This window comes from Citrus clementina, unplaced genomic scaffold (genome assembly GCF_000493195.1).
Source record: "Citrus clementina cultivar Clemenules unplaced genomic scaffold, Citrus_clementina_v1.0 scaffold_4, whole genome shotgun sequence".
Lineage (NCBI taxonomy): Eukaryota > Viridiplantae > Streptophyta > Magnoliopsida > Sapindales > Rutaceae > Citrus > Citrus x clementina.
Genome location: NW_006262274.1, coordinates 18,099,622 through 18,112,285, shown reverse-complemented (window position 1 = coordinate 18,112,285; position 12,664 = coordinate 18,099,622). Strand labels below are relative to the sequence as shown.

The following is a 12,664-nucleotide window of genomic DNA, read 5'->3' as shown; positions in this document are numbered from 1 at the left end:
CAACAAATTTTTGGCGCCGTTGCCGGGAACTGATTGTTTATTTTCGAAGTGTGAAGTAAATCTTGATAGTGCCAACTTGATCTAATTTGTTCTATTTATTGACAGATCAACACTTGCATGTGCAAAGACAGATATGTTGTATTTCAATTTGATCCTGAGATTGAAAGGACTATAAGGAGACTGGGAAGAGAACAAATAAATTTAAAAACTGTTCAGACATGGATAATCTGCAGGATGTGGGAAACTTGGATCCTCACGGGCCATTGCAACCTGTCAATGTTCAAGAGGGACAAAATGAGCACGTTAATCAGAGACAACCAGGCAACAACAATATCATTTACATGTCAGATGACAGAGATAGGGCTATCAGAAATTATACTGTGTTAACTCCTCAAGTTGTACATCTTAGAATAGTTAGACCTGAAGTGGAAGCCGCTAATTTTGAACTTAAACCAGTGATGTTTCAAATGCTGCAAATAGTGGGCCAATTTAATGGACTGTCATATGAAGATCCTTATCTCCATCTTAAGTTATTTTTGAAAGTAAGTGGTGCTTTTAAAATTACTGGAGCAATACAAGATGCTTTAAGACTAAGACTTTTTCCTTATTCCTTAAGAGATCGAGCTAGAGCATGGTTGAATTCATTACCATCTGATTCCATTACTACATGGAATGACTTGACTGATAAATTCTTAATGAAATATTTTCCACCAACCAAGAATGCAAAATTACGGAATGAGATCACTTCTTTTTATCAACTTGAAGATGAAAGTTTGTATGAAGTTTGAGAGATATTTAAAGAGTTGCTTAGAAGGTGTCCTCATCATGGCATTCCTTGTTGCATACAGTTGGAAACCTTCTACAATGGATTGAATCTAAGTACGAGATTGATGGTTGATGTTTAAATCTTACACTGAAGCTTATGAAATTTTGGAGAGAATTGCCAACAATAATTATCAGTGGCCATCAACTAGACAGACGGCAACAAGAGGAGCAGCAATGGTACATAATATACATGCAATTAAGGTATTATCAGCACAAGTAACCTCGTTGACTAACATGGTGAAAGCCATGACTTCTGCTCCAGCAGCAGTAAAGCAAGTTGCTGAACTGTCTTGCGTGTATTGTGGTGACGAACATGTATTTGACAACTGTCCTGGAAATCCAACATCAGTAAACTATGTGGGTAATTTCAACCGACAGCCTCAAAACAACCCGTACTTAAATACTTACAACCTTGGATGGAAGCAACACCCAAATTTCTTATGGAGCAATCAGAGTCAAAATGCTCCAGCACTGAGTGGACAAAATAGATATACTCAACCACTTGGTTTTTATCAGCAAAATCAAAGGAAAAAACATACTAGTCATGATCCACTTACTTTATTAGAAACACTGATTAAGGAATACATTGCGAAGAATGAAGCAATCGTGCAAAGTCAAGCTGTATCTCTAAGAAACTTGGAAAACTAAATTGGACAGCTTGCCACAGCAATGAGTAACAGATCTCAGGGAAGTTTACTCAATAACACAGAAGATCCAAGAAGAGAGAGAAATGAACACTGTAAAGTAATCAACTTAAGATCTGGAAAGAATGTTGATATCCTTGTTGATGTGACTAAAAAAATGTTGGAACTTAACTCCTCACAAGAACCACCTCAAGATGAGAGCATGTTACAGTAACCCAGCCATCAAGATACTGATGTTAGTGGTCAAGCTACAGCAACTATGGAAGGGAATCAACCAATAAATGCTGAAGAAGAAGTTGCAACACCAGTGGTAACAACTTACAATAAATCAAATGAGCAGAGATTGGTACCTCCTGAGGCTGCTCGGTAATTTAGGCATCCACCTCTTTTCCCACAGAGATTCCAGAAATAAAAACAAAACAAGCAGTTTAGTAAATTCTTGGAAGTGCTGAAACAATTACACATCAACATACCTTTTGTGGAAGCATTGGAGCAAATACCTAATTATGTGAAATTTCTAAAAGACATCTTGGCAAGAAAAAGAAGGTTGAGAGAATTTAAAATTGTTGCTTTAACACAGGAAAACAGTCACATGCTCCAAAGTAAGATCCCTAAAAAACTGAAGAATCCAATAAGCTTTACAATACCATGTTCCATTGGAACTAGGTACAATGGCAGAGCACTCTGTGATTTGGGAGCCAGTATTAATCTGATGCCATTATCTGTATTTAAGTAGTTGGGAGTAGGAGAATGCAAGCTAACACCGGTCACTCTACAATTAGCTAACATATCTCATGTATATCCTGAAGGAAAGATTGAGGATGTACTAGTGAAGGTTGACAAATTTCATTGTATTAGACTTTGAGGCTGATAAAGAGGTACCCATTATACTTGGAAGACCTTTCCTAGCACCGAGAAGACTCTGATAGATGTGCAAAAAGGAGAGCTAACAATGAGGGTGAATGACCAACAAGTCACATTCAATGTATTAGAGGCTATGAAGAATCATGATGAGGCAGAAGATTGCAATTTCCTGACTGTTGTAGATTTTATTGTAGCAGACAAAGTCAACAGATGTTGCAGTAATGAGATCATCAAAGTTGCCACCTTTGAGAGCTTTGAAGAAGAAGATGTTACAGCAAACTAGATAGATTGGATGGGATGAAGGTGTTGTGTAAATTTTATTGAACTCGCAAGTGCACGAATCTATTGTAGAATAAATCAATGGTGACGAGTGTCGATCCCACGAGGAGGTGGATTTCAATTGTGTGTAGAATTAATTTTCTAAATGGGTGGTTGGATTTGTGGTGAAAGTGACTTTAGATTATCCTAAAATTGGATTTTAAATGCCGAGAATAAATTAAATAGAAATTTATTAAATTGACGTACTTGGGTATCTGGATCCGTATCATAATTGAACTAAGGGTAAAATGAGAATTTATTAAAATATATAGAAAATACAAGATGGAGAAGGAATTACAGAAAATGGAGCCCAAAAATAGATTCAGAGCTATCAAATTAGGCGGGGAAGGCCCCCTTTTTATAGATACATTGAGTAAATCGTAGCCATCGAATTAAAAACAGTTTGGACGCTCAGGATTGCGCCACGTCATCAGTCAACAGTACGCGGTTTGACCACGCATGTGAACAATAGCACGGTTTGACCCGGGTTGAACAGTGACGCGGTTTGGTTGAAAATAATCCTGTGTAATGCATGTACTGTACGCCAGATTTTTAATCCACTGATATGCTGCCACGTCATCGATCAACAATGCATAAGAATTTTGGTCCAACATGATCGTGACAGCTCATCAGTCAATGCCATATCATCGGTCAATGCCACATCATCGATCCGTCTATGTGAACAGTGTCGTGAACAGTAACGTAGACAGTACCGTACATGTGAATAGTACCATACATGTGAACAATACCGTAAATGTGAACAGTGCCATTTTTTCTTTTATGCTCCTCCTAAGGTTTACGACCGTCCTGAGTTCAAAAGTGATGTTCGTTTTTCCGTATGATCTCTCGTTCATTGTGAAATGACTATGATGCCCCTAAAATACATAAAATACTTAATTAAAATAAAATACACATAATTAAATTACAAGAAGCTTAAATACATAAAAGTAAGGGTTGTTAGTAAGGCTTGAAACGTAAAATGACGATTTTCTCCTTTATAAATATGCATTTTCTAACACTCAACACACCCCCCCAACCGGCTTATTGCTAGTCCCTAGCAAATAAAGCGAAAACAAAATTCAAACACAAAACATATATATATATATATATACCGGCAATGAGGATTTCTGATATGGCACGATCAGAAGTTCCTGCTTGGGTTTTATAGGCATTGGCTGCCATTGTCATTTGTTGCAACAATCCTAGGATATTGTATTCGGACATACTGTCAATATTCCACTCATAGACTGAAGATGCATTGTATCGGGATTGATTTAATGCACTTGGTTTATTATCTATTGCTAAATCCGGTGGAGTCTTGACAGTGGGAAGGGCCTATATATATATATATATATATATAGAGTAATTTTCCAATCAGGGATCCCTGACTTTAATAAAGTCAGGGATTAGCTAAAAGACAAAAAAATTTAGATTTTACTACACTACATGATAAAATACAGTGCATTAGAGTATGTGTTTATTTTGTCTTTTAGCTAATCCCTGATTGGAAAACTACTCTATATATATATATTTAAACAATCTTATTTATTCAATCAGACTAATGATAGCAATCAAATAAAAGTATAAGCATTATCTCCAGTCTAAAGAAATATCACACACACATCAACCATCCACATGAATCAGCCCAGTACACTTTGTTATAGTTACTTTCAAGAATGACATGTTAAACCCCAAAATCTCACTAGAAGTAGTGATACTCTCACAAAGAAATTAAACCCAATAAAAATAGTCACTTCAATGAATGGTAATTGAGAGAAAATAATGAAGAAGTGATATCACATGCTCTCACCAAGATGAAAGAAATATGCCCTCAGCTTAGAAATAATACGATCTCAAGTCAAATAAAAATGCTAGTCAACCCAATTTATTTATTTATTTTATTTTATTTTATTTTTTTATACACCACTACATCTTTTTAGCCCATATAACTAGCTTTTACTTCAGACTATAGTTCTCTAAAATCAAGAAGGACTTTTATTAGGACGTAACGTAGGGTAGGGACATGGCTAACAAAGAAATGAAATAAGGAAAACAAAGTGTATGTTTGAGAAAAATGCAAAGGAATTTTTTTTTTTGGAAGTTGCAAGGTGGATTTCATCTATTATTGTTATTTTCTTTTTCTTCTTTTTTTTAAACAACAATTTTTTTTTTAGCATAACTTCACTATACAAAATATTTATTTACATTTTTCTCAAACATAAATAGGTGATGAAACTTGTAAGATATTGGGTAATACTCCAAATCGAAGTGGGTCAAGATGATAAGTTTGACAAAGAAAAGTTTTTTTTTTTAAAGGCTCAAAAGGGTTAACTATAGATATTTGATAAAAAGGATGGCTAGAAAGGCTCAAACGGATCAAAGATGGCATTTCCATCGTCTTTTAGGGCTCTAAATAATCTTCCATATCTACTAGTTAGATGGGTCTCCATATATAGCAACACACATTTTTTTCTTTTTTTTTTTAATTTTATAATTTTTTTTTAAGGGTTAACTCAAAAGAAATTTAGAGATCGTGTATACAATAATAAACTGCTAAGCTGTATAAAGAATGGGCAAAATGGTTACTCTCCAAGAAAAATGATAAACTAAAAAACTCACTTGGTACTTATTATGACATGTTCATTCCTTCAAGCAATTCATATTTCTCTCCGACATCAACATGTAGAGTAGCAAACATAGTGTAACATCACTTAAGACCAAAGATAATACAAATACTAAAATTTGAAATTAATCATGTCATCCAATGTTAAAACAAATCACACAATTTTTTTTAAACAACATTCTACCCCCCAACCTATTCTAAACATGAAAAGAAAATATGCATGCAGAAATGTGAAAATGATGCAGAAAAACTAATTAGAAAAGTTACACTTAAAATGATAGAAAACAAAAATGGTTTTTTTTTTAACTTAAGAAGATGCATTTCTAGAGGCACTACACTCCATATTCAGCCATCTTCGACAAAAAAAAAATTGAAAATGTATATTTATAAAGGACAAATTAAAAAGAAGAAGAAAAATTAACATCAAAACATAATAAAGAAAAAGAAAATGTTTGATTTTTTTTTATTTTTTTTTCAAACGATGAAGATGCGTTTCTAGAGTCACTACGCTCCATATTCAGCCATCTTCAACACAAAAAGTTAGTAACAGTTAGTTTATATAACAAAAAAAATCAGTAAAAACTTAACCAAGATTCCACAATTGTCAACCATTCCCTCCCCCCAACTAGAACGAAACATTGTCCTCAATGTTTGAAAGGAAATAAATAGAGTTTAGAAAACATCACCTGGGTGGTGCAACACAGAAGAAAATATTTACAAGCGAAGAGTTAAATCTAATTTGTACTTCTTACTGCGGCTATTGTGACTATCATTATTTGGATGCTCCAACACAAAGGTCCAGGGGTCTGGCTCCGGTCTATAAGCTTGTAACAGATCAAGTAGCTCATTAGCAGTGTGAGCACAAATAAAAAACTTTTTGGCATTGGAAGGAACGAAATAGTTTTTCATTGGATGGTTAAGAAATGCGATAAAGCCATCATAAAAATTATTGACATTTAACAAACCGATGAGTTTCTGGTGAATGTGTAGATGGGCCCAAGATACTAGTGTGATAAATGCCTCTAGTGGTGCAAGATCTCCTGGAAGGAAAATAAAAGCATCAGCATGATTAAGCATTTCAGTTATTCTTTCTTGCATACCTGAGACGACTAACTCTTCTCCAGTCGGTGAGTCAGACAAACTGCCCAAAGGTTTTAGGGCTCTTGAGATGATGCCTAAGACTTGGCTCCCTCTGATAAAAGCAGTTTCTGAGTCCAATTTTAATAACCCTCGGTTACCTCCTCCATACACCAAGTGTAATTTTCTCTCTGCTATACTTCGACCAAGATCTACGGCTGCCTCAACGAACTCTTTATGTTTGCCATAGTTAAATCTAGAAAGCACACAAATGTTCTTGAATTGTCTATTGGGAGTAGCTGCCATTGGAATATTTCTCAAAAATAATTTGTGAGTGCTTAACAAAAAGTCTTATTTAAGAATCTTGGTGACAGTGGATGAGGTGGCATGTCAGTGTCAAATAACGCGTAAAGCACATGGCTAGCGAGTCAAAAAGGAAACAGTAAAAAGAAAAAGAAACAATGATAAAATAAAATTATTAAAGACAATAATGCAAATAATAAAACAACAGTTAAATAAAATAACAGTGAAGTAAAAGGATATTTACAAGTAGTTGCGACTGTAGCTCACATCTTCTTCTGGTTTTACGTCCAAAAATGGCTTGAACGCCCTCTATGGTTCGAGGATAGGCTTCCCATCCAGTTTTCTTATAAACTGGCAAACATGGTAGTTTATAATCAGGTTCCCGAGACTATATCGTGCATGCTCTTTCTGGAATAATGGTCATAACTAGAGAATCGCTCCTTGCACATATCCACTGTCAATCGTACTTTAGCTTCGATTAACCAACGGATGTCAGCAGATATGTTATTCCTCATGAGTAATCGCATGCGTTCGGACCGAGCTTTATAGATTGTAAGGACGGCATTCTGAGGAAGTGAAGGGAATCGATTGTGAAGTTTTGCTATAATCTCATTTATGTCCATACCTTCGCCTCAGAATATCAGTTATTATGGAAAACTGAAGTAACCGACTTGATTGTCACGGAGTACCGTTATCCGCCACTTCACCGGGGTAACAAACTAAAGCACACAAACAGAAAAATAAATTAAAACACACAAAGAAAATTAAAATCGTCCTCTTATTGAATTTACCTCAAGCTCCAACTGGATGTCATAAACACTTATCTCAATGTCTCTAAGTTGGCTTTCTAAACCCTCAACATATGATACTAACTCTGGTGGTTGCAGAGCCCAAATACGATGTGTCTTACAAAATCGAATCTGCCTTTTGAGATGAGATTTTACACGTTGAAGTGGTTTAAGAATGTTCAGGAGGAACGATTTAAGTATGGTACTCATGATTAACAAAAAAAACTTAATGGTTAAATAAACACACTTATGTAAAAATAATTTCAATTAGCAAAAGAATAATAAAAAGAAAGAAAAAAAATCAATTCAAATCTGGTGGGTCATTCAAATTTATTTCGGTGTATTCTCCATGTAGTTGGTACTCTAGATATGACTTTTTGACCATTAACTTTAAACGTAACACCGTTCTTTGGGTCCTTAATTTCAATTTCCCCATGTGGAAAAACAGTATGAACAATAAATGGGTCAGACCAACGAGAGCGCAACTTACCTGGGAATAGGTGCAAGCGAGAATTAAATAAAAGCACTTTCTGACCTAGAGTGAAAGATTTTCTCATAATTTGCTTGTCATGAAAGACTTTCATTCGTTGCTTGTAAATCTTGGCATTTTCCTTTGCGTTATTGTGAATTTCTTCAAGTTCTGCCAGTTGTAATCTTCTTTCTGAGCTGGCTTGCTGCATGTCAAAGTTGAATTTCTTGATAGCTTAATATGCACGATGCTCGAGTTCCACAGGTAGGTGGCAAGTTTTTCCATACACTAGCCTGTAGGGTGACATCCTAATCGGGGTTTTGAAAGCCGTTCTATATGCCCATAATGCATCATCAAGTCTTAATGACCAATCTTTTCTGTCCGGCATCACCGTCTTTTGTAATATGTGCTTTATTTCTTGATTGGAGATCTCAACTTGGCCACTGGTTTGCGGATGATATGGGGTTGCCACTTTGTGAGTGATTGAATACTTCGTCAAAAGAGCCTTGAATGCTTTATTACAAAAGTGGGCATGACCATCACTGATTATTGTTCGAGGGAATCCAAAGTGTGAAACAATGTTGATTTTCAAAAATTCTATCACCACCTTATGATCATTGGTTCTACATGGAATTGTTTCTACCAATTTCGATATGTAGTCAATAACAACCAATATGTATTGATGGCCAAAAGAAGGGGGAAAGGGTCCCATGAAGTCGATACCCCATACGTCAAAAATCTCAACTACTAAAATTGGATTTAGTGGCATCATGTTCCTCCGTGTAATGCTCCTCATTCGTTGACACCTATCACATGAATAAGCGTATCGAAATATAGTTGGCCAATAGAAATCACGTTGTAAAACTTTAGTTGTTGTTTTCTTAGCACTAAAATGGCCTCCACAAGCTTGTTCATGGCAGAATAAAAGGATATTCTGAATTTCATTTTCTGGGACACATCATCTAACAATTTGATCTGCACAATACTTGAACAAATACGGGTCATCCAAAAAAAAATTCTTTATTTCTGCAAAGAATTTAGCATTGTCTTGCTTGGTCCAATGCTCTGGAAGTTGACTTGTAACAAGATAATTAACGATATCAGCATACCATGGTAATACTTCCACACTCATCAATTGTTCATTTGGGAATGACTCATTCAATGGTAATGATTCCATAATTGTGTCAAAGTAGAGGCGAGAGAGATTGTCTGCCACAACATTTTCTATGCCTTTCTTATCTTTAAATTCCAAGTCAAATTCCTGCAAAAGTAATACCCAACGAATTAGTCTAGTTTTTGCATATTTCTTCATGAGAATATGTTTAAGAGCAACATGATCTGTGAGTACAGTTATTTTACAACCAATGAGATAAAATTGAAAATTTTCCAATGCAAACACTACTGCTAGTATTTCTTTTTCAGTAGTTAAATAGTTCAACTGTGCATCATTTAATGTCACACTAGCATAATAAATAACATGGGGAATTCGATCAACTCTTTTTCCTAATACTGCTCTTACTGCATTATCAGATGCATCACACATGAGTTCAAATGGTAAGCTCCAGTTTGGGGGCTGAATGATGGGTGATGATGTCAACAACTGCTTTAATTTTTCAAATGCCACAAGATATGAATCATCAAAGACAAAAGGTACATCCTTAGCAAGTAGATTGCATAAGGGTCTAGAAACTTTACTAAAATCTTTAATGAAACGTCTATAAAAATCAGCATGCCCAAGGAAATATCTTACTTCTCTGATTGTTTTGGGTGGAGGAAGATTAGAAATGAGATCCGCCTTGGCTTTGTCAACCTCAATACCTTTCCTCGAAATGATGTAACCGAGAACAATACATTGTTTTACCATAAAATGACACTTCTCCCAATTTAAGACTAAGTTCTTCTCGATACATCTCTGCAGAACTAGTGTTAGATGATGCAAACATTGATCAAACGAGTCACCAAAGACAGAAAAATCATCCATAAAGACTTCAAGAAATCGTTCAACCATATCAGAAAAAATGCTCAACATGCATCGTTGAAATGTAGCAGGTGCATTACATAATCCAAATGGCATCCTCCTATATGTAAAAATATCAAAAGGGCAAGTGAAAGTAGTATTCTCTTGATCTTTTGGTGCTATGGGGATCTGATTGTATCCTGAGTAGCCATCTAGAAAGCAATAAAATTCATGACCTGCTAATCTATCAAGCATTTGATCGATAAATGGTAAAAGAAAATGATCTTTACGTGTGACAGAATTTAACTTTCTATAATCAATGCATACATGCCATCATGTAGTTACTCTAGTTGGTATCAATTCATTATCGGCATTGGTAACCATTGTGACTCCTGATTTTTTAGGGACAACTTGTACAGGACTGACCCATGAACTATCAGAAATTGGGTAAATGATACATGCGTCTACTAGCTTAAGGACTTCAGTTCTAACAACTTCTTTCATATTAGGATTTAACCGACGTTGCATTTCCCTAGTAGATTTAGAATTTTCATCAAGGTGAATGTAATGCATGCAGTCTACTGGGTTTATACATTTTATGTCTGCTATGGTCCATCCTAATGCTCCTTTGTGCTCTTTTAAAACATCCAACAACTTACCTTTTTGTTCGTCATTAAGGGATGATGAGATGATTACCGGTAGAGTACTTGCTTCTCCCAAAAATGCATATTCCAAAGTGTTGGGTAATGGTTTGAGCTCGAGTTTCAGTAGTGATTCTGATGATGGGATGAGTTTCTTTTCTGATGGTACTAGTTGTTCAACTATTGACTTCTATTTATTAGTGTCCATGGATGGTGCTGAGTCAAGTAGGGCGTTGACCTCATCGACCGATCTGTCAATATCAAAATCCAAACCAAAATGAGTTAAACATGTTTGTAAAGGATCATCACTGAGGTTTGAAAGAAAAGTATTATCAACTATTGTTTCTATTAAATCCACATCAACAATTCCATCATTTGAATTGTGAGGTTGTTTGGCAATGTTGAAAATGTTCAGCTCCATAGTCATGTTGCCGAAGGACAACTGCATATTTCCAGTCTTGCATTGAATGTGAGCATCCGCAGTTGCCAAGAAAGGTCGGCCTAGAATAATGGGGATGTGCTTCCTTGAATTCTGTATTGGTTGAGTGTCAATTACAATGAAATCAATAGGAAAATAAAACTTGTCTACTTGGATAAGCACGTCCTCCACAATACCGCGAGGTATTTTTGTGGATCGATCTGCAAGCTGTAACACCACCGGAGTTGGGTGTAATTCTCCAAGTCCAAGTTTCACAAATACTGAATAAGGTAACATATTTACACTAGCTTCTAAATCCAACAAAGCATTCTCAATTGTGTGGTTCCCTATACTACATGAGATAGTGGGGGAGCCTAGGTCTTTGCATTTTAAAGGAATTTTGTGTTGGAATATAGAACTAACGTTTTCTGTTAAAAATGTCTTCTTTTGAACGTAAATGTTTCTCTTTTTAGTACAAAGGTCTTTAAGAAACTTGGCATAAGATGGAACTTATTTTATAGCATCAAGTAAAGGGATGTTAACACTTACCTGTTTGAAGATTTCAAGAATCTCATCTGTGGATTTTTCCTTCTTTCCTTTAGCTAACCTCTGAGGAAATTGAGCTTTCGGAATGTATTCTCGTGGGTTGGTTTCTTTTTTCTCCTCCGATGGTGAGTCCTCAATATTCACAGGTACAATTTGATTTTCTTTTGTCACCGGCATCTCCACTTTGTTGTCGACTTCTTTTTCTTTTTGCAAGGTCATGACTGCTTTGACCTCTCCATACTGCTGTGGTGAACTGGTACTTGCTTCATGCACTCCTTTAGGATTAGGCACTGGTTGACTTGGAAACTTACCTTTCTCAACAGTCATTGTCAAGGTCTAAACTGAAGAAGCAAGTTGTCCCACCATCTTCTCGAGGCTTGAAATTGATTGGGCTTGTGAGTTGAAGCCTGCTCTCAACTCATTTCGTAGTCCATCAATGGTGTGGTTCTGTTGCTCAATCGTAGAGTGAATAACATTCTTGAAATTCTGAAATGCATCCTCCCATAGTCTGAGTTTAGAGTAGTTATGGTTCTGATTGTATGGTCTAAATGGTGGCTGAGAGGCTTGAGGAATTTCAGGAATTGGTTGCATTGGTGGAGCTGGAGCTGCTGGTCCATTCTGTTGGAATCCTTGAGACCATGAAAAATTGGGGTGGTCTCTCCATCCAAGGTTATATATGTTGGAGTATGGGTTGTAATTTGATGGTTTTCTCATTACACCTATGGCATTGACTTGATCTGAGTATAAGTCATGGTCATGTGGCTCTGTTGATTTAGCAGTCGATAACGATGCTATTTGTCGAGCGAGACCTTCAACCATCTCCTTGACTTCTTTGATTTCTGAACTTGACTCGCTAATGTGAACCTTATTTACTCCCTTAATTCTTCTAGTATTTCTGAGTGATCGACTTCGTTGTTGGGAATTATCCGCTTGTCCCTGGAAGAATTCACAAATCTCTGTTGCACTTTTTGACATTAGCTCTCCTCTACTTTTTGACATTAGCTCTCCTCCACTTGTTGCCATTAGTCATTCTTGCACATTTGGCAATAATCCCTCCAAAAAGTATTGGCATTGGTGCCATTTCTCGTACCCATGATGTGGACACTTCAAGAATAACCCATTAAATCGCTCCCATGTTTCGAAAAACTGCTCGTCTTCTCTTTGGGTAAACTCTGAAATCTCCCTGCGAAT

The 12,664-nt window shown here is 36.1% G+C and overlaps 2 non-coding genes across 2 annotated transcripts; one reads left to right on the top strand and one right to left on the bottom strand.

Moving 5' to 3' along the window:
* Window positions 1-724: 724 nt before the first annotated feature.
* On the bottom strand, window positions 725-832 carry LOC112099441. Its single transcript, XR_002906242.1, has one exon. It is a non-coding gene; the product is annotated as a small nucleolar RNA R71 (small nucleolar RNA).
* Window positions 833-12,560: 11,728 nt separating this feature from the next.
* On the top strand, window positions 12,561-12,664 carry LOC112099343. Its single transcript, XR_002906147.1, has one exon. It is a non-coding gene; the product is annotated as a small nucleolar RNA R71 (small nucleolar RNA).